We start from the raw sequence: 20,860 nt of genomic DNA, 5'->3' as shown, positions 1-20,860 counted from the left end.
TGATAGTTTAAAAGCCCTCAGGCTCCCATAGCCTACAGGGGAAAAAAAAAAGGCTTTTACACCACTGAACTCCAACTCAGGGATTGAAAAAACTGTTAACTTATATAAAATGGTTAAAACAACAAGAAAAAATAATGGAGACTCGAACCAGGACAGGAGTCCAGCTAAAAGTCCTCCAGAGGGCAAAGCACAAAATAACGAGTTCAACATCCAAACATTAGCTAAGGAAATAATAACAGGAGTGAGTAAAGAATTTGAAAAAATTGTAATCAGAACTGCAGGAACAACAAATGAGAATATGGAAGAAAATTCTAATAATCTCATGGTTATTAGAGAGCTGAAAGCTGAAATTGCTGAGCTAAGAAGGCAACTAGCTGAACAAGCTAAAACAGTATCAGAGCAGGGCAACAAAATAGATGAACTCCAGAAAGCAGTAGAGGGCAGAGAGAATAGAATCAATGAGGCTGAAGACAGAATTAGCAAGATTGAGGATGAATTAGAGACAACTAAAAAAGAAGTAAGAGATCTCAAAAAGAGATTAAGAGATGCTGAAAACAACAACAGAGTCCTATGGGATGACTTCAAAAGAAACAATATACGCATTATTGGCTTACCAGAGGAAGAAAGAGAAGGGGAGGAAGAAAGCGTTCTCCAGGCCATAATAGCTGAAAATTTCTCTAGTCTAGACAACACCAAAGACATAAAGATTCAAGAAGCCCAGAGGGTCCCAAACAGAATTAACCCAGACCTAAAGACACCAAGACATGTCATACTTAGATTGGAAAGGAATAAGGATAAAGAAAGGATCCTCAAGGCTGCAAGAGAAAAAACAAAGAGTCACCTACAAAGGAAAACCCATAAGATTAGCAGCAGACTTCTCCATACAAACACTACAGGCCAGAAGAGAATGGCAAGATATCTATCGAGTGCTCAATGAGAAAGGCTTTCAGCCAAGAATACTATATCCTGCTAGATTGTCATTCAGACTAGATGGAAGCATCAAAACCTTCTCAGACAAGCAACAGTTGAAGGAAGCAACCATCACCAACCCTGACTTGAAAGAAGTTCTGAAAGGTTTCCTATAAACAACCAGACCACCACAAATAGGACATATATCAAAACACTCTAAAACTCTACAAGAATGGCGTTAAAATATCTTCAATCTTTGATATCAATAAATGTGAATGGCCTGAATTCACCTATTAAAAGACACAGAGTAGGAAGATGGATCAGAAAACACAACCCAACAATATGTTGTCTACAGGAAACTCACCTAACGCAACAAGACAAACACAGACTTAAAGTGAAAGGATGGAAAACTATCATTCAAGCCAATGGCCCACAAAAAAGGGCAGGAACAGCTATTCTCATATCTGACATGATAGACTTTAAAATAGATAAGATTAAAAAAGATAGGAATGGACACTACTTAATGCTCAGAGGATCAGTCAATCAAGAGGACTTCACAATTATTAATATCTATGCACCCAATGAGAAGCCATCTAAATACATCAAACTTCTACTGAAAGAGCTACAGCAATATATTAACAGTAACACAATCATAGTAGGGGACTTCAACACCCCACTCTCTCAACTTGACAGATCATCCAGGAAGAAAATCAGTAAAGACATAAGGGAGCTAAATGAAGAGATAGATAAACTAGAACTATTGGACATTTTCAGAGTCATTCATCCCAAGAAACTGGAATACACATTTTACTCAAATCCACATGGATCATTCTCAAGAATAGACCATATGTTAGGCCACAAAGACAGCATCAGCCTATTCAAGAGCACTGAAATCATCCCAAGCATCTTCTCAGACCACAGTGGAATTAAACTAACACTTAACAATCAACAAAAGATTAGTAACAGTACCAAAATGTGGAAGCTCAACAGTACACTTCTTAACAACTTCTGGGTCAAAGAGGAAATCAAGGAAGAAATCAAAATGTTTCGAGAGTTCAATGAAAATGAAGACATAAGCTATCAAAATATTTGGGACACAGCTAAAGCAGTCCTAAGAGGGAAGTTCATAGCTATACAAGCACACATTAGGAAACAAGAAAAGGCACAAATAAACAGCCTGATTGCACATCTTAAAGACCTAGAAGAAGAACAACAAAGGAACCCTAAAGCAACCAGAAGGACAGAAATTACTAAAGTTAGGGCAGAAATAAATAACATTGAGAATAGGAAAACCATACAAAAGATCAATGAAAGTAAATGTTGGTTCTTCGAAAGAGTAAACAAAATCGACAAACCTTTAGCCAGACTCACAAAACAAAAAAGGGAGAAGACCCAAATAAATCGGATAGTAAATGAAAGAGGAGATATCACAACAGACACCGCAGAAATTCAACATATCATGCGAGGCTTCTATGAACAACTATATGCCACCAAGTTAGAGAACCTGGAAGAAATGAATGATTTCCTAGATACCTACCAACTTCCAAAACTAAGTAAAGAGGAAGTGGATAACATGAACAGGCCCATCACAGCTAATGAAATTGAAACAGTTATCAAAAATCTTCCCAAAAATAAAAGTCCTGGACCAGATGGTTTTACAAATGAATTCTACAAAACTTTCAAAGAAGAACTAATACCTCTACTTTTAAAAGTCTTCCAGAAGATTGAAGACACTGGAATACTCCCTGCCAGCTTCTATGAAGCCAACATCACCCTGATACCAAAAGCAGACAGGGACACAACCAAAAAAGAAAACTACAGACCAATATCTCTGATGAACATAGATGCGAAAATATTGAACAAAATTCTAGCCAACCGGATACAGCAGTATATCAAAAAGATTGTTCATCATGACCAAGTGGGGTTTATGCCAGGCATGCAAGGTTGGTTTAATATACGTAAATCAATCAATGTGATCCACCACATCAACAAAAGCAAGACCAAAAACCACATGGTCATATCAATAGATGCAGAGAAAGCCTTTGACAAAATACAACATCCCTTTATGATCAAAACACTACAAAAAATAGGAATAGATGGAAAATTCCTGAAGATAGTGGAGTCTATATATAGCAAACCTACAGCCAACATCATACTCAATGGTGAAAAACTGGAAGCATTTCCCCTCAGATCAGGTACTAGACAGGGCTGCCCACTATCACCATTACTATTCAACATAGTGTTGGAAGTTCTTGCCATAGCAATCAGGCAGGAGCAAGGAATTAAAGGAATACAGATTGGAAGAGAAGAAGTCAAACTCTCCTTATTTGCAGATGACATGATAGTATACATGGAAAAACCTAAGGAATCTAGCAAGAAGCTTTTGGAAATCATCAGGCAATACAGTAATGTGTCAGGCTATAAAATTAACATTCAAAAGTCAGTGGCATTCCTCTATGCAAACACTAAGTTAGAAGAAATTGAAATCCAGAAATCAGTTCCTTTTTCTATAGCAACAAAAACAATAAAATATCTAGGAATAAACCTAACCAAAGAAGTGAAAGACTTGTATACTGAAAATTATGAGTCACTACTCAAAGAAATTGAAAAAGACACAAAGAAGTGGAAAGATATTCCATGTTCATGGGTTGGAAGAATTAACATCATCAAAATGAATATATTACCCACAGCCATCTACAAATTTAATGCTATCCCCATCAAGATCCCAAGCACATTTTTTAGGAGAATAGAAAAAATGCTACAAATGTTTATCTGGAACCAGAAAAGACCTAGAATTGCCAAAACAATCTTGAGAAAAAAGAACAGAACCGGAGGCATCACACTGCCAGATCTCAAACTATATTATAGGGCCATTGTCATCAAAACTGCTTGGTACTGGAACATGAACAGACACACTGACCAGTGGAATAGAATTGAGAGCCCAGAAATGAGGCCCCACACCTATGGACATCTAATCTTTGACAAAGGGGCCCAGACTATTATATGGGGGAAGCAGAGTCTCTTCAACAAATGGTGTTGGAAACAATGGGTTGAAACATGCAGAAGAATGAAGCTGAATCACTGTATTTCACCAAATACAAAAGTAAATTCCAAGTGGATCAAGGACTTGGATGTTAGACCACAAACTATCAGATACTTAGAGGAAAATATTGGAAGAACTTTTTTCCGCATAAATTTTAAAGACATTTTCAATGAAACGAATCCAATTACAAAGAAGACTAAGGCAAGTATAAACCTATGGGACTACATCAAATTAAAAAGCTTCTTCACAGCAAAAGAAACCACTACCCAAATCAAGAGACCCCTCACAGAATGGGAGAAGATCTTTACATGCCATACATCAGATAAGAGTTTAATAACCAACATATATAAAGAGCTTACCAGACTTAACAACAAGACAACAAATAACCCCATCCAAAAGTGGGGGGAGGAATTGGACAGAATATTCACCACAGAAGAGATCCAAAAGGCTGAGAAACACATGAAAAAATGCTCCAAGTCTCTGATTGTCAGAGAAATGCAAATCAAGACAACAATGAGATATCACTTCACTCCTGTGAGAATGTCACACATCAGAAAAGGGAACAGCAGCAAATGCTGGAGAGGTTGTGGGGTCAAAGGAACCCTCCTGCACTGCTGGTGGGAATGTCAATGGGTCCAACCTCTGTGGAGAACAGTCTGGAGAACTCTCAGAAGGCTAGAAATGGACCTGCCCTATGATCCTACAATTCCTCTCCTGGGGATAGATCCTAAGGAACCCAACACATCCATCCAAAAAGATCTGTGTACACATATGTTCTTGGCAGCACAATTTGTAATAGCCAAAACCTGGAAACAACCCAGGTGTCCAACAACAGATGAGTGGCTGAGCAAGTTGTGGTCTATATACACAATGGAATACTACTCAGCTGTAAAAAATGGTGACTTCACCGTTTTCAGCCGATCTTGGATGGACCTTGAAAAAATCATGTTGAGTGAAATAAGTCAGAAACAGAAGGATGAATATGGGATGATCTCACTCTCAGGCCGAAGTTGAAAAACAAGATTAGAAAAGAAAACACAAGTCGAACCTGAAATGGAATTGGAGTATTACACCAAAGTAAAAGACTCTGGGGTGGGTGGGTGGGTGGGGAGAATACAGGTCCATGAAAAATGATGAATGAAATAGTGGGGGTTGTATTGCTAAATGGGAATCTGGGGAATGTTATGCATTTAAAAAAAAAAAAAAAAAAAAGAAGTAGAAACGCAAAGCAGAAATTGCCTGAGTTTGGAGTATGGCACCAAAGTAAGAAAGCAGAAGTATACTAGAGTTTGCAGTGAGTACCTCCCTAATACTTCCTCTCCACTTTTCCAAGCTTTGGGTCCATGATTGCTCAACAATTTGTTTGGCTTTGTATGTTAACTCTCTTTTCAGTCACCAGGTTCCAGGTGTCATCAGGATGCCGACCAGACTTCCCTGGATTGAAGACACCACCAATGTGTCCTGGAGCTCAGCTTCCCCAGAGACCCATCCTACTAGGGAAAGAGAGAGGCAGACTGGGAGTATGGACCGACCAGTCAACGCCCATGTTCAGCGAGGAAGCAATTACAGAAGCCAGACCTTCTACCTTCTGCAACCCTCAATGACCCTGGGTCCATGCTCCCAGAGGGATAGAGAATGGGAAAGCTATCGGGGGAGGGGGTGGGATATGGAGATTGGGCGGTGGGAATTGTGTGGAGTTGTACCCCTCCTACCCTATGGTTTTGTTAATTAATCCTTTCTTAAATAAAAAAAATATATATATATATATATATATATATATACCTGAAAGCAGAAGTACACTAGAGTTTGCAGTGAGTATCCCCCTAACACTTCCTCTCCACTATTCCAAGCTTTGGGTCCATGATTGCTCAACAATTTGTTTGGCTTTGTATGTTAACTCTCTTTTCAGTCACCAGGTTCCAGGTGTCATCAGGATGCCGACCAGACTTCCCTGGATTGAAGACACCACCAATGTGTCCTGGAGCTCAGCTTCCCCAGAGACCCACCCTACTAGGGAAAGAGAGAGGCAGACTGGGAGTATGGACCGACCAGTCAACGCCCATGTTCAGTGAGGAAGCAATTACAGAAGCCAGACCTTCTACCTTCTGCAACCCTCAATGACCCTGGGTCCATGCTCCCAGAGGGATGGAAAATGGGAAAGCTATTAGGGGAGGGGGTGGGATATGGAGATTGGGTGGTGGGAATTGTGTGGAGTTGTACCCCTCCTACCCTATGGTTTTGTTAATTAATCCTTTCTTTAATAAAAAAAAAAGGGGGGGAAAATAAAAATTAAAAAAAGAGAGAGAGAGAAAATGGGAGGGAGAGAGAAATTGAGATACAGGTCTGCAGGTCTATCTTTCTCTCTCCCTCTGTCATGCCCCTGCCCTCTCAATTTTTCTGTGTCATGTACATGGTCTGGAGTTCAAGACAGTCCTCAACTACAGGAAAGAAACTTCACAAGAGGTGGAGCAGTGCTGTAGGGTTCTCTCTTTCTCTCTCACCTCAATTTCTCTCTGTATCAGGAACAAAAGAAAGGGGAAACAAGGGGGGCGGGAATAGATAGCATAATGGTTATGCAAAGAGACTCTCATGTCTGAGGCTTCAAAGTCCTAGGTTCAATCCCCCATACCACCATAAGCCAGAGCTGATCAGTGCTCTGGTAAAATAAATAAATAAAATTTTAAAATAAATAAATAAGTAAAATTAAAAACAAAAAGGCCTTGGGGCCAGGCAGCGGCACACACGGTTAAGCGCTCACATCACAGTGCACAAGGACTGGGGTTCAGCCCCCGGTCTCCACCTGCAGAGGAAGCTTCATGATGGTGAAGCAGGGTTGCAGGTGTCTCTCTATCTCCCTCCTACCCTCTCAATTTCTCTCTGTCTCTATCCCATAATATATATATATATTTTTTTTTTTTTTAAAGGCCTCTGGGAGCAGTGGACTGGTGGTGCAGGCATCAAGCCACAGAAATAGTGCTGGTGCAAAAAAAAGTTCAGATTAACAACTCGTGTAAATTCATTTTCTCCCTCATCACTCACCATTTCCTTTCCCTGTTTATTTTCCTCAGCTGCATCAGTCACCATCTGACATATTCTGCATTTTACATATTTAATTGGTCTGTTCCCTCCCACACACTAGCATGGCAAGTTCCATAGAGGGAACACATTTTTTCTTTGGTGTCTTCACTGCTGTATTTCAATATACTAGCACACTGCACATGCTCAGTGCCAACAACAGGCATTTAATAGGTGCTTCCTGGAGTTAAGCACTGTTCAAATCATTCTCCATGTGTGTATTACCTCCTCTAATCCTTACGCAAGTAAGAATAGTAAGAAAACCTTGTAGGGTAACCCAGGAGGTGGCGCAGTAGATAAGCTATCAGACTCTAAATCATGATATCTTGAATTTGACCCCCAGCATCACATCTCTCTTTTAATAATAAGTCTTTAGGTTTGGGAAGACAGTATAATGATTATGCAAAAGACTCTCCTGACTGAGGCTCCAAAGTCCCAGGTTCAATCCCCAACACCACCTTCAACTAGAGCTGAGCAGTGCTCCAGTTTCTTTCTGTATTTGTATCGCTACCTCTGTCTCTCTCTCTCATTAAATAAAATACATTTATGAATGGAAGACAGAATAATGGTGTGCAGAAAGACTCAAGCCTGAAGCCCTTAGGCTCCAGGTTCAAGCACCATAAGCCAGAGCTGAGCAGTGCTCTGGTTAACATAAAGTAAATAAACAAATGATTTTCAAAATAAAATAAATATCTTTTTAAAAATAACATCTTGAAACACCGAATAAAGAAGCTTCACAATAAGTGAAACAGTGCTTTGGTGTCTCTCCTCTGTGTGTGTGTCTCTCTCTGCTTCTCTTTGAGACTGAAAGGAAAAGGGGGGAAAAAAAGAGTTTGCTTGGAGCAGTAGAAATGTGCAGGCAAGAAGCTCTGATAAAAGCCCAGGTGACAATAAATTAGTAAATACAATAAAATAAATGCCATAAAATGCACAGCAAAGGCTGAAGAACAGTTTTGACCCAAAATCACTCTCATTACTTACTCAGATACACTCTGCTGAAAATTATTGGTGCTGGCAACAAACAGTTCGTTTTTTTTTTTTTTTTTAATTTTCTTTGCATTATCTTTATTTACTTATTGGATAGAGACAGCCAGAAATAGAAAGGGGGAGGGGTGGTAGAGGGGGAAAGTGACAGACAGACGCATGCAGCACTGCTCCACCACTTGCAAAGCTTTCCCCCTACAGGTGGGGACTAGAGTCTTGAACCTGAGTCCTTGAATACTGTAACATATGCTCAATCAACCAGGTCCACCACCACTGACCCCAACAGTTCTTCAAATGTTCTGCTTTCATTATCCTCCTTTTTTGTTGTTTAAAGATTTTATTTATAAAAAAAAAAAAAGATTTTATTTATTCATCAATGAGAAAGGAGGAGTAGAGAAAGAACCAGACATCACTCTGGTACATATGCTGCCAGGGACTGAACTTAGGACCTCATATATATATATATATTTTTTCTATCTTTCTTTTTTTTAAATAATTTATTTCTTTATTGGGGAATTAAAAAAAATAAAAATAACATCTCCACAACAAGGGCAACAAAAGGGAAAATAAATAAATAACATCTCCTAGGATACATGCTATCTGCATTTTAGAAATGAGGAGGAAAAATAAAATAAAATAAAATAAAATAAAAAGAAATGAGGAGGAGGCTGGTGCTCTTGTTCAAAGTTATTTAGTGAGTGGGGAGACAGCATAATGGTTATGCAAAGAGACTGTCATACCTGAGGCTTCAGAGTCCCAGATTCCAATCAATCCCCCTGTACCACCATAAACCAGAGCTGAGCAGTGCTATGGAAAAAAATTAAAATAAAACAAAATAAAAGCGCAATAGCTAATAGTTACACAGGCCAGATTCTACACCCAGAAAGTCTGACCTCAGGGCCTCTGCTCTCAGTCTTTGTGGCAAACTGTGTCTTATAATAAGAAGCAAATATGTACACATTCTGTGTGATGGATATAACCAATAACAGGTCCCACTACAAGATACATGAAGAATAGGAATAAACTCATAAACCGACCTTTATCTAAACATATCAAGTCAACACCCTCAACATTTGGTCAGGGAGACAAACCCAAAGAAATCACAGCATGTAAATTCTTCACTGAAAAAAGACTCACTACTCCTAACAATATGACATTTAAACACAGTATCAAGGCGTTATGTTGAAGCAGGTCTGCAGGTGTCTGTCTTTCTCTCCCCTTCTCTGTCTTCCCCTCCTCTTTCAATTTCTCTCTGTCCTATTCAACAACAGCAATAATAACAACAATAACAATAATTACAAAAAAAAAAAGGAGAAAATGGCCTCCAGGAGCAGGGGATTCATGTCGCAGGCACTAAGCTTCAGTTCTTCTAGCGTTTGCCCTTCTTCCGTAGCCAGTCAACAGCGTCAGATTGAGCCTGATGTAAAGTTTCGCGACCTCCTTTGAATCTGGAGAGGTGGCAGTCGTTGACTATGTGGGTCATAGTCTGTCTGGAGCCGCAGGGGCAGTTCGGGTCGTCTCTGGCTCCCCAGCGATGGGACATAGCGGCGCACCGGCCATGGCCTGTTCGATAGCGATTGAGGAGGGCCCAGTCATAACGTGCTAGGTCAAAGCCGGGTTGACGCTCGCAGGGGTCTGCGATGAGGTGTTTGTTCTTGACCTCAGCTGACTGCCAACTCTGTTTCCAAGAGACTGGAACAGAGAAGTTCAGTGTAGGCGTAGGGGACCAGATTGGGTGCCGAGACGTCAAGCGTTGGACAGGGTGGGCGAAGATATCCGCGTATATTGGCAGGTCCGGTCGAGCGTAGACGTGGGAAATGAACTTAGATGATGCCGCATCCCGACGAATATCTGGCGGGGCGATGTTGCTAAGAACTGGCAGCCATGGAACCGGGGTGGAACGGATGGTTCCAGAAATGATCCTCATGGAGGAATATAATTTGGAATCGACCAAGTGGACATGGGGGCTACGGAACCATCCTGGGGCACAGTATTCTGCAGTGGAATAGCATAATGCCAGAGATGATGATCGTAGTGTGGAAGTGCTCGCGCCCCATGAGGAGCTGGCCAGTCTTGCAATGATGTGATTCCTCACGCCCACCTTTGCTGCAGTTTTTATGAGATGTTCGTGAAATGACAGAGTGCGATCGAGAGTAACGCCAAGATAGACTGGCTGGGCTTCATGCCGGATTCTCGTATCGTCAAGCTGCACATTAAGCTCACGCGAGGCCGAGGCATGGTGTAGATGGAAAACAGATGATACCGTTTTTGCAGTGCTAGGGATTAGTCGCCATTTTTTTACAGTAATCAGATATCAGAGACATGTCTTTCGTGAGTGTTTCCTCGAGGATGTCGAACTTGGATGCCTGAGTTGCACAGCAGATGTCATCGGCGTAGATGAACTTGCTTGAAGAAGTTTCTGGAAGGTCATTGATGTAAATATTAAATAGTGTAGGAGCCAGAGCAGAGCCCTGGGGGAGGCCACTTGAGACAAGTCTCCATCTGCTAGACTTGTCACCCAGCTTCAGTGATAACCCTGAAGGCCAAAAAAAAAAAGTATAAATACTACTCTTTTTTTTTAAGACTTTATTTATTTATTAATAAGAAAGATAGGAGGAGAGAGAAGGAACCAGACATCACTCTGGCACATGTGCTGCCGGGGATTGAACTCTGGACCTCTTGCTTGAAAGTCCAAAGCTTTATCCACTGCACCACCTCCCAGACCACTCTTATTTTTTTAAATTTTCTCTTTTGTTGCCCTTGTTGTTTTGTAAGTACTACTCTTTTTTAATTGGGGATTTATAAAATACAATAGTTTGTACATGCATAATATTTCCCAGTTTTCCATATAACAATACAACCCCTACTAGGTCCTTTGTCATCCTTCTTGGATCTGTCGTCTCCCAACCTACCCACCCCAGAGTCTTTTACTTTGGTGCGATACTCCAATTCCAGTTCAGGTTTACTTGTGTAAGTACTACTCTTTTTTTTTTTTTTAATATATTTATTTATTAATTTGGATAGAAACAGCCAGAAATTGAGAGGGGAGGGGGAGCTACAGAGGGGATCCTTACGCTTTGTGCCATGTGCGCTTAACCAGCTGTGCTACCACCCCACCCCAAACCTGCATGGTTTTCTGGACCCCATCAATAAACCAGAGCACCCCGTCCTCATCCTCCTGCACTTCTGAGAGCTGACCTGGAGGTGGCGCCCCTGCTTTTGTTCTGGCCCAGCTGGCAAGTGGATGAGGCTGTCACCCTGGAGAAGTGGTTGCCCAGAGGACTAGGTGGACCCTTCTCTCAACCCCCGGAAGAGACAGAGGGAGAACAGTCCAAGTCTAAGGGCTCTGCCATGTCTCTGAAGTGCTCCAGACTTAAGCTGAAATCTGTTCGTGGGGTGGGGATAGATAGCATAATAGTTATGCAAAGAGACTCTCATGCCTGAGGCTCCAAAGTCCTAGGTTCAATCCCTGGGGGTGCACCACCATGAGCCAGAGCTGAGTAGTGCTCTGGTTAAAAAAAAAAAAAAAAAATCTGCTTGTGATTCCCATGTTTTCAGACACAGAGCAATATAAACTAAACAGTATACCTCAAGGGCAGGTGGTGGCACACATTATAGTGTGCAAGGACTTAAGCGCACACACATTATAGTGTGCAAGGACTTGGGTTCAAGCCCTCGGTCCCCACCTGCATGGGGAAAGCTTCAAAAGTGATAAAGAGGGAGTCGGGCGGTAGCGCAGCTGGTTAAGCGCAGGTGGCGCAAAGCACAAGGACCGGCATAAGGATCCCGGTTCGAACCCCGGCTCCCCACCTGCAGGGGAGTCGCTTCACAGGCGGTGAAGCAGGTCTGCAGGTGTCTGTCTTTCTCTCCTCCTCTCTGTCTTCCCCTCCTCTCTTCATTTCTCTCTGTCCTATCCAACAACGACAACAACAATAATAACAACAACAATAAAACAACAAGGGCAACAAAAGGGAATAAATAAATAAAATAAATATTAAAAAAAAATTCTAAAAACAAAGTGATAAAGAAGGTTTGTAGGTATCTGTCTGTTTCTCCTTCTTTCTCCCCATTCCCTCTCAATTTTTGACTATCTCTATCCAATAAATAAAGATAATAAAAAACATAAAGAAATAAAAACTGAAAAATGTATCTCATAAATTATACAGTCTAGATTGCTACATAGAAAACTGAGAAATGTTACACATGTACAAACTACTGTATTTTACTGTCAACTATAAACCATTAATTTCAATAAAGAAAAAAATATTGGGCAAAGGGTAGATAGCATAATGGTTATGCAAACAGACTCTGAGGCTCCAACATCCCAGGTTTAATCCCCCGCACCACCATAAGCCAGAACTGAACAGTGTTCTGGTTAATATATATTCCCCCTGCAAAAAATATATGTAGTCTTACTATGAATTCATTCAAAACACAGTCTGGAATTCCTACTAATCATTGAACTGGGGAGGTGACATAGTGGATATGTTTGATCCCTGGTACCACAGGCTTCTGTTTTGGTCTCTCACTTATTCTCTCTCTATCTGAAAAAGCCAGCCCAAAGTAGAGCAACTAGGAAAAAAATAATAATAAAAGAGGGGGCAGGTGGTGGTGTACCTCATTAAGTGCACACACTGCAGGGCACAAGGACGCAGGTTCAAGTCTCTGGTCCTTGCCTGTGGGGGAAAGCTTCACAAATTGTGTAGTAGAGCTACAGGTGTCTTTCTCCCTCTTGATTTTTTTTTCTTCTTTTCTTCGTGGTCATCATTGGGGCTCGGTGCCTACACTAAAAATGCCTCCTGGTGGTCATTTTTAAAGTTTTTTGGGGTGGTAGGACAGAGAGAAATTGAGAGAGGCAGGGAAGACAGAGAGGGAGAGAGAAAGACAGACACCTGCAGACCTGCTTCACCACCTGTGAAGTGTCCCCCCTGCAGGTGGGGAGCCGGGGGGTTCGAACTGGGATCCTTGTGCTTTGTACTATGTGAGCTTAACCCTGTGTGTCACCACCCGGCACCCTCTCTCCCTGTCTCCCCCTCCCTTCTCAATTTTCCTCAGGCTCTGCCCAATAATAAGTAAACAAATATTTAAAAATAAATATAAACAAAATAAATAAAGTGAACCAGGTATTTATTGGGCAAAAATCTACCTCACATCTTTGAGGAAAAGGTTGCAACACAGAGAGACTGAGGAGCCAGTAATACTGTCCTTACTCTTTCCTCGGTAGTGCTCCAGTCCCCTCACTTATCATGATCCCAGGGCCTCCCCACTCAATTTCTCTCCTGTCTCTATCCAATAATAAAAATATATTTTTAAACATTCTTTAATATTTATTTATTTATTCCCTTTTGTTGCCCTTGTGGTTTTATTATTGGAGTTATTGTTGTGGTTATTGATGTCATCATTGTTGGATAGGACAGAGAGAAATGGAGAGAGGAGGGGAAGACAGAGAGGGGGAGAAGCAACTCCCCTGCAGGTGGGGAGTCAGGGGCTCAAACTAGGATCCTTACACAGGTCCTTGCACTTTGTGCCACGTGCGCTTAACCCGCTGCGCTACTGCCCAAATAAAAATATTTTTAAAATAAAAAGAAAGAAAACAAAGATCCAGCAGATTTGGCCATTTCTGGACCATGTGACCTAGTGGTACAGTGGTAATGCATTTCTGGACCACAGCTCAGACCACTGGATTGTCTGTTCCATGTCTTTTTAAAATTTTTTGTTAAACTACTTTTAAATTTTTATTTATTTACTATTATTATATTATCTTTTTTTTTTTTTTTTTTTTTTTACCAGAGCACTGCTCAGCTCTGGCTTATGGTGGTGCAGGGAATTGAACCTGGGACTTCAGAGCCTCAGGCATGAAAGTCTCTTTGCATAACCATTATGCTATCTACCCCTGCCTTCTTTTTTTTTTTTTTAATATTTATTTATTTATTTCCTTTTTGTTGCCCTTGTTGTTTTTATTGTTGTTGTAGTTATTATTGTTGATATCATTGTTGTTGGATAGGACAAAGAGAAATGGAGAGAGGAAGGGAAGACAGAGGGGGAGAGAAAGACAGACCCCTGCAGACTTGCTTCACCACCTGTGAAGCGACTCCCCTGCAGGTGGGGAGCCGCCTGGGGCTTGAATGGGGTCCTTATGCCGGTCTACCCCTGCCTTCTGTTCCGTGGTGTCTTCAGGGCTGCTCTCCACCCCTTGCCTGCATCAACACTTTTGGTTTTCTGAGTATCACAGGACCAACAGAGCAAGGGGCAGAGCTGAGTAGTGACTCTTGGAGACCTTGGTAGCCCTTGCTGCAGACAGACTATGAAATTAGGTCCAGGCTATGGCTCTGTCTGGAGGCAGCTTCTCTCTCTATTTTTTTTTCTTTTTTATTTAAGAAAGGATTAATGAACAAAACCATAGGGTAGGAGGGGTACAACTCCACACAATTCCCACCACCCAATCTCCATATCCTACCCCCTCCCCTGATAGCTTTCCCATTCTCTATCCCTCTGGGAGCATGGACCCAGGGTCATTGTGAGTTGCAGAAGGTCGAAGGTCTGGCTTCTGTAATTGCTTCCCCTCTCTCTCTATTTTTATTTATTTTATAGAGGTAGCAAGAAATTGAGAGGAAAGGGAATATGGAGAGAGAGAGACAGACAGACAGACACACAGACGCCAGCAGCCCTGCTTCACCACTCGTGAAGCTTTACCTCTGTAGGTGGGGACCTGGGGCCGAACCTGGGTTCTTGTGCATTATAACGTGTGTGCTCAACCAGGTGCTCCACCACCCGGCCCGTCTCTCTCTTTCTCTGTGCGTGTGCGTGTGTTTATGTGTGTTCTCACAGGCAGGGTCAGACATCCTTTCTCCCCATTCTCAGTCCATGGAAACACTATCATAGTCAAAGTGGGGAGATGCCCCTCCCTGCCTCTTATTTAATTTATTCCTTCAGCACCAGCTGGCAAATGACTCCCATGTTTCATTTACTGTCTTCTCTTCCCCCCACCAAAAAAAAATTCATTCATTTTATGATCAAGCTAACACACTCTGAGTAAGGCAAATAAATGTTTAATAACATTCAGAATCTCCTAAGACATTGGCTTTATAGCTTCCTGACTGAGAAGAAGCGTTTGTGAGGGCGAGAACATGATGAAATGGCTGAAATTACTCAGAGTAGCTGTAGTTGATCAGGAAATAAAATATTTGGTCCCAATATTGTTCAGTGAAAATGATCAGTTAGAAAGACTAAATGGGGCATGAAGAAACCCCCACACTGGCCCAGGCTGTTGAGGGGGCAGTGGAGGTCAAAGGAAGGAACTTGTGTATTACAGAAACTCCGTTCAGATTAGAAAGAAAAAAAAAAAAGAGTATGTGTAACTTTCCCCCTGGAAATGAGATTTTTTTCCCCTGGCCTGGCCAGGCAGGGGTGTGAATTCTTGAGTAGAATATCTGTGATGGGGAGGCTTAGAGGCCATTCTGTCCGGCTACTCTTACAAGCTGAGAAAAATGGCACCAGGTGTGGTTGAAGGCTGGCATATAGCAGGTTCTTGGGGGGAAGGGGTGTTCTCAACGGCTTCTTCATCCATGAAGGCATGATGTCTTTTTTTTTTATTATTATTTTTTTTAAAGAAAGCATTTATTTATTTATTCTCTTTTGTTGCCCTTGTTGTAGTTATTGTTGTCGTTGTCCTTGGATAGGACAGAGAGAAATGGAGAGAGGAGGGGGAGACAGAGAGACGGAGGGAAAGACAGACACCTGCAGACCTGCTTCACTGCCTGTGAAGCGACTCCCCTGCAGGTGGGGAGCCAGGGGCTCGAACCGGGATCCTTACACCAGTCCTTGTGCTTTGTGCCACGTGCACTTAACCCGCTGTGCTACCGCCTGACTCCCGAAGGCATGATGTTTTTATTCTCAGGAGAAGGAATGCTAGCTTGAAATGGATGTCTCTTCCCAGTTTGCTTTGTTCTTCTTTTTTTTTTTTTTGCTTTGTTCTTTCCACATTGATTATTATTATTTGTAATATTTTCAATTTTCATTTTACTCTGAATAAGGTGAGTAGTTGATTTCCTTACCAAGATGCAGGTGATACATTTTTTTTTTCTTTACAGCTTTCAGGGGCGCTGCAAATCCACAACCATTGTCTGGCAGACAAAGATCTCAGTCCGCTGCAATCATTTTTATCATCAGGTAAGCCAGACGGCATGTGTTTTTCAAATTGTATTCACGAGTGCTATCTTTTACTGGCCAAGTAAGTGATAACATTATTTACTCTGGGATTGAATTATCAATATATATATGTATATATAAAACAATATTTAACAATGATTTTTTTTTAAAAAAAAAAGCTTGTTAGATCATTTTTGTAGAGATGAATTGGTTCCCAAAGACTTGATTTAAAAAAAAAAAAAAGAAAGATCTGGAGTTGGGGGGTAGAGTACTGGGTGAAGCGTGTGGGGCGCGTATCGCAAAGTGCAAAGACCAGTGTAAGACCAAATACAGAAAAAAAAACAACTAATGGGGGGCCCAGGTGGTGGCACATCTGGTTAAGCACACACTACAGAGCACAAGGACCCGGGTTCAAGCCCCTGGTCCCCCCCTGTAGGCAGAAAGCTTCATGAGTGGTGAAGCAGGGCTGCAGGTGTCTCTCTGTCTCTCCCTCCACTCTCAATTTCTCTCTAATAAATAAGTAAATAAGAAATAAAATATTCAAAAGTATTAGAGAAAACCATGTGTATACTTTGGCTGTGTCCCCAGGTCTCTGTAACCTATAGGTTTTTTAATTTAATTTTATTTATTTTCCTTTTTGTTGCCTTTGTTTTTTTTAATTTTTTTTATTTACTTATTCCCTTTTGTTGCCCTTGTTTTATTATTGTAGTTATTATTGTTGACGTCATTGTTGGCTAGGACAGAGAGAAATGGAGAGAGGAGGGGAAGACAGAGAGGGGGAGAGAAAGACAGACCCCTGCAGACCTGCTTCACCGCCTGTGAAGGGACTCCCCTGCAGGTGGGGGGGAGGGGGCTCGAACCCAGATCCTTACACAGGTCCTCGCTTTGCGCCACGTGCGTGCGCTTAACCCGCTGCGCTACCGCCCGACTCCTCCTTGTTGGTTTTTTTAATCATTGTTTTGGTTATTATTGTTGCTGCTATTGATGTCGTTGTTGCCGGATAGGGCAGAGAGAAGTGGAGAGAGGAGGGAAAGACAGGGAGCGGAAGAGAAAGACAGACACCTGCAGACCTGCTTCACCGCTTGTGAAGGGACCTCCCTGCTGCTGGGGAGCCGGGGGCTCGAACAGGAATCCTGGCACTTGTGCCATGTGCGCTTAACCCGCTGTGCTACCGCCAGCCCCCCCAACCTGTAGGTTTTAATGCAGCCACATTCAGGGCTGGGCAGTGGCACACCAGGTTAAGGGTTAAGTACACGTGGTAAATGAAGCCACATTCATTTTGTACCCAAATTTCACTTCCTCATTACCTTGGCCTGCTCCTGCAAACATCTGTAAAGGCTGTGTGCTCTAGGAAGTGGTGAGAGCATGGTTGAACAAACACCTCAGCCTTCCCCTTCCCCTGTACTCACAAAAACAATGCCCGCACTTGTTAGATGCGACCTCTCGTTTTCTTTTTTAAAATTTTTAAATATTTATTTATTTTTCCTTTTTGCTGCCCTTTTTTTTTTTTTTAATTGTTGTAGTAGTTATTATTGCTGTTGTTATTGATGTCACTTTTCCTTTTTAAAAAAATTTGGGGGGGGCAGTGTAGTGGCTTACCAAGTTAAGTGCACATAGTACTAAGCACAACTACTTGCCCAAGGATCCGGGTTCGAGCCTCCAGGTCCCCACCTGCAGGTGGGTCACCTCACAAGCAGTGAAGCAGGTCTGTCTTTCTCTCCTCTTCTCTATCTGCCCCTCATCTATCATTTTTTTCTCTGTCCTATCCAATAAAAAAGGAAAGAAATAGGAGTTGGCCAATAATGCAGCGGGTTAAGCGCAGGTGGCCCAAATCGCAAGACCGGTGGAAGGATCCCCACCTGCAGGGGAGTCGCTTCACAGGTGGTGAAGCAGGTCTGCAGGTGTCTATCTTCCCCTCCTCTCTCCATTTCTCTCTGTCCTACCCAACAACAACATCAATAACAACAGTAAAAACAAACAAACAAACAAAACAAGGGCAACAAAATAAATATTAAAAAGTTGAAATTAAATCAAAAAAGGAAAAAAATTATTTATGTACTGGATAGAGAAAACCAGAAATTGAGTGGGAAGAGGGGGGAGATAGAGGAGAGAGAGTTGCAGCCTTGATTCACCACTTATGAAGCGTTCCCCTTGCATGTGGGGACTTAGGGCTTGAACTAGTGTCCTTGAGCATTGCAAAATGTGCACTCAATCAGGTGTGCTACCCCCTGGCCCCCATAATCTTTGCCTTATTTGGGTTGACCACGATCACAGTGACTGAAGGCTTCCAGCAGTCAGTTTGGTCTGGGGCCACCTAAAATTTCATGACCACAATTTGCTCCCTGGATTAAACCAACACCTGGTGACTTATTTTGGAAAATATTTTTATTTACTATTGGATAGAAACAGAAATTGAGGGGGGAGAAAGAGAGACACAGAGATACCTGCAGCCCTGCTTCACCACTCATGAAGCTTTCTCCCTGCAGATGGAGACTAGGGGCTTGAACCTGAGTCCTTGCACACTGTAATGTGTGCGTCTAAGCAGGTGTACTACACCTCCTGGCCCCAACACCTGGTGACTTTTCAGGTAAAGAAATTATGGACTTATTTCCTGATTAGCCTGCCTGTTCTCGCAACATTTTTCCACCCAGGGCACGGCTCAGCTCTGGTTTATGGTGGTGCTGGGGACTGAACCTGGCACTTTGGAGCTTCAAGCTTCATCACCATTATACAGTCTATCCCTGCTTCCCCAACATTTTGCGGTAAATAACCCCTCCTACATCTAACAAGAAATTGGCAAGTTCTGGAGGACCGGGGTAGGGGTGTGTGCGGGGAGGTGATGTTAGACTGTTTCATGGAAAAGTGAGAAATGTTACACATGTACCAACTACTGTACTTTTTTTTTTTTTTTAATCACAGCACTGTTCAGCTCTGGTTTATGGTGGTGTAGGGGATTGAACCATAACCATGATGCTATCTACCCCTCTGCCTCCAACTACTGTACTTTAATGCCAACTACAAACCATTAATCCCAATAAAGAAAAAAAAATCTTTATATTGCCTGACAATCATCACACCTAAAAATGCAATACCCTACCTAGCATCTAATCCACTTAATTTTTCCTCTAATGAATCCTTAGTCTATTGATGTTCAAACTGTCTCAAATTGGGTGTGTGATAGCATCTTAAATCTGGCTTCTATAGACACTACTCCATGAGTCTTGCACTGCTCAGCTCTGGTTTATGGTGGTGTGGGGGCCTGAACCTGGGACTTGGGAGCCTCAGGCATGAGAGTCTCGTTGCATAACCATCATGCTATTTAACCCCACCCAAGATTGCATTTATTTATTCATGAGAACTCTAGGAGGAGAGAGAAAGAACCAAACATCACTCTGGTACATGTGCTGCCGGGGATTGAACTCAGGACCTCATGCTTGAGGGTCCAGTGCCTTATCCACTGTGCCACCTCCCAAACCACTCCATGAATCATTTTATTTTATTTATTTATTATTGGATAGAGACAAGAGAAATTGAGAGGGGAGGGAGAGATAGAGAGGGAGAGAGACAGAGAGACACCTGCAGACTTGCTTCACCTCTTATGAAGCTTTTCCCCTGCAGGTGGGAACCAGGGGCTTGAACCCAGGTCCTTGTGCCCTGTAATATGTGCACGTAACCAGGTGCGCCACCGCCTGGCCCCGCCATGAATCATTTTTAAAAAACCTTGAAACTATATTTTTATTTATGTACTTCAGTTTTAACCTTGTTGCTGGCTTTGAAAGTGACTGGGATCCATGTGGATTCAGTCGGCTAGGAAGGATCGTCAGTTTCCCCAATGAATGGGTCCTCACGGGATGCACCACGGGATGGTCGATCCAACCATCCGTTCCACCCCGGTTCCATGGCTGCCAGTTCTTAGCAACATCGCCCCGCCAGATATTCGTCGGGATGCGGCATCATCTAAGTTCATTTCCCATATCTACGCTCGACCGGACCTGCCAATATACGCGGATATCTTCGCCCACCCTGTCCAATGCTTGACGTCTCGTCACCCAATCTGGTCCCCTACGCCTACACTGAACTTCTCTGTTCCAGTCTCTTGGAAACAGAGTTGGCAGTCAGCTGAGGTCAAGAACAAACACCTCATCACAGACCCCTGCAAGCGTCAACCCGGCTTTGACCTGGCACAACCCGGCTTTGACCTGGCACGTTATGATCGGGCCCTCCTCCATCGCTATCGAACAGGCCATGGCCGGTGCGCCGCTATGTTCCACCGCTGGGGAGCCAGAGACGACCCGAACTGCCCCTGCGGCTCCAGACAGACTGTGACCCACATAGTCAACGACTGCCACCTCTCCAGATTCAAAGGAGGTCTGGAAACTTGACATCAGGCTCAACCTGACGCTGTTGACTGGCTACGGAAGAAGGGCAAACGCTAGAAGAAGAAGAAGTTTTAATCTAGGGGAAAAAAAAAGGGAATTTGAGAGAGGAGAATAACAAAAACAAAAAAGAAAAAGTGGGGGGGAGTCGGATGGTGGTGTAAGGACCTGGGTTCAAGCCCCGGGTCCCCACCCCACCTGCAGGGGGAAAGCTTCAGGAGCGGTGAAGCAGGGCTGCAGGTGTCTCCCCTCCTTGCCCTCAATTTCTGGCTGCCTTTATGCACTAAATAAATAGAAAAGAAAGAAAGATGGGCAAGTTCTGTCT

General features: G+C 42.6%; 1 long non-coding RNA gene across 1 annotated transcript in view; it reads left to right on the top strand.

Annotated features, from left to right (window-relative positions):
* LOC132541692 (uncharacterized) overlaps positions 1-16,495 on the top strand; it is a 29,000-nt gene extending 12,505 nt beyond the window's left edge. The window contains exon 3 of the long non-coding RNA XR_009552790.1: positions 16,109-16,495. This is a non-coding gene — a long non-coding RNA (uncharacterized LOC132541692). The remainder of the gene's footprint in view (positions 1-16,108) is intronic.
* Positions 16,496-20,860: the final 4,365 nt, after the last annotated feature.

Source organism: Erinaceus europaeus, chromosome 12 (assembly GCF_950295315.1).
Source record: "Erinaceus europaeus chromosome 12, mEriEur2.1, whole genome shotgun sequence".
Classification (NCBI taxonomy): Eukaryota; Metazoa; Chordata; class Mammalia; order Eulipotyphla; family Erinaceidae; genus Erinaceus; species Erinaceus europaeus.
The sequence above is the reverse complement of the archived record's forward strand: the minus strand, read 5'-3'. Positions and strand labels throughout refer to the sequence as shown.